Below are 2,500 nucleotides of genomic sequence, written 5' to 3'. Positions count from 1 at the left end.
CATGATGGATTCATTCAGAAAAATATGTTTCATTCATTGTTAATGTTTTACATACAGCCCAATCTCAGAGGAACTGATTATTTTTATTTGACCTAAATTTCAAAGATAGCAGTCTAAATTTTGCAGAATTTACCAGCTAGTTTTCCAATTAAAATTACAATTGAAACAAAACCTTTGTTTTATAGTTAACGCTATTAGTACACAATTGCCCAGTTTCGAGTTTCTTCACAGGTTTTCTCAAATATACGTAGTCTTTTAGGGTGTCTCGGATGCTGCTGCTAGTTTCCAAAGCATTTCTCCCTCCGTTTTCATCAGCAGGGTTATCGTCTGAGTCGCTCTCGTCTGCGTCGTATAGGTCGCCCCTTTCAATGCAAATATTGTGTAGAACGCACGCTTCAATTACAGTCTTTTTCAACGTTGTCGTTTTTTGTTCAAAATTTTTCAACATAATTCTCCAACGTGATTTTAGCATGCCAAATGTTAGACTCTCAAGTCTTCTCGGATAAGGACGATAAGCCGGAGGTCCCGTCTCACAACCCTTCAATGTTCATCATCCTTTGGGACGTTAAAGAACCCGCACACTTGTCGTAAAGAGTAGGGCATGTAGTTCCCGGTGTTGTGGTCTGTCTTCTGTGGTGTATCATGGTTGGGAGGGTAAATGCTCGGAGATATTAGCTACACCAAGCTACTCTAAAAATCCAAGGGTAAATCAAGATATATGATATGATATGATCTCAGTGGGCTAAACTTTAAATTAATTTTCCTCTGCTCTGGAGTCAAACGGCCTCTATCCGCAAAGGCTTTGAGGAGCCAGTTCATGAGTGGATAGGCACTGTCTCCAGCTAGTAGAGGCCCGATTTCTGTTCCACTGATATTCTGTATTGGACCACTGAGAATTTGCTCATTTTCTGCTAAGTGATAAAAACCGCGTCATGTATGCTGCCAGGATACCCAACAGTTGCATGAATAAACTTTAAATTTGCATCGACTATGCTCTGTAGATTGACACTGTAATGCTGCTTTCGATTAAAATTATTTTTGTGATTCTCTGGTGGGGCATTTATCTCGATGTGACATCCATCGATCGCTCCGGCTATTTGCGGTATCACTTACAGTTCTTCAAATTCTTCTATTTTCTCTCGTATTTGCTGATTTGTTAAAGGAAATTTTATAAAACGTTCTTTTAGCTCAGAAATTGCCTGTTCAAATTCACTACAAATGAATTTCGCCGTTGACTTTCCAAATCCAAACTGTAAACCGCAACTCCTATAGCTGTTGCCTGGTGCGAGCCGCCAGAGTGCCAGGCCAACTCTTTCCTCCACGCTGATCGGAACTCTAAATCTCGTGTGCAGTTCTTGCAACTTTACCCTAACGAGGTCACACAAGTATTCAAAGGGCTTAAAATGATTGATCTTTTCTCATTCAATAAATCTTTAAAAACTATCTGGATCAAAAAATATCTTGATAAAACAAACATGGGAAAACGGAAACTCTTTTTTGACCTAGAACTCGGCAAATACGGGGGTGAAGCTGTGTTTTTGGGTAACTTATATAAAAAGATACGAAAAACCACTTCCAAACTTCTGATATATTCCCATTTCCTTAACGGAATACTGTTGATTTGGGCCGAGGCAAATTTTAACAACAACATCTCTTCCTTACAGCATTATAAAACACAGCGTCTTTGGAATAATTCTTTGATAAGAATTGACCACAGAGAATGACTTGCAAAAGGAATTTTGACAGTCGAGTCTCTTATTAAAGAGGAGACCTGTTTTCTCCTCTTATACAGAGCTTTTTAAACAAATATCATTGCAAAAGCTGCCCACTTGCTTTTGCGGTATTGTTGCAACGTTAAAGACAATAAGGAAGAGATTCAAAGAAAATACTGATAGTCTGGAAACTGTTGAGGTTGAATCTTTCACTAAAGCTTTCCAAAAAAACGAAGAAACCCAGCAATTTAACACATAGAAATCTCGTTGCAACAAAGAGTGAAAAACCGAGAGCATCCAAAACAAAGTGTTACAGAGATGCGACCTTGATGAGGAAGAAATGGATTGGAAAAAACATTTCAGCTTGCAAGAACATGCACAAGAAGTACCAAAATTATTATTTTCCAATTTAAAATTCTCCATAGACGTCTGTCTACAAACTCCTTCTTGTATAAGATTGCTGTTAAAGATAATGATCTTTGCACCTTTTGCAAGGAAGAAACAGACACTTTGCTTCACCTTTTCTGGCAATGCAAAGTGACCTCTCATTTCCAGGGAACCTTTTTTCAATGGCTGCAATCATGCTCTTTAATTCAAAAAGGAAACCATCATGCCATGACCACTGCTTTGGGACTGACACCAGATAGTTCAAATGCAAAACTGCAAATCAACTTCTCCTGTCTCATGGGCAGAAATAAGCACTCGAGTTTGGACTCGAGTTCCAGTTCGAGTTGAAGATCGAGTTAGACTTCGAGTTGGATTTAGAGTTGGTTTTCGAGTTGAAGATC

This window comes from Montipora foliosa, chromosome 13 (genome assembly GCF_036669935.1).
Source record: "Montipora foliosa isolate CH-2021 chromosome 13, ASM3666993v2, whole genome shotgun sequence".
Classification (NCBI taxonomy): Eukaryota; Metazoa; Cnidaria; class Anthozoa; order Scleractinia; family Acroporidae; genus Montipora; species Montipora foliosa.
The sequence above is the reverse complement of the archived record's forward strand: the minus strand, read 5'-3'. Positions refer to the sequence as shown.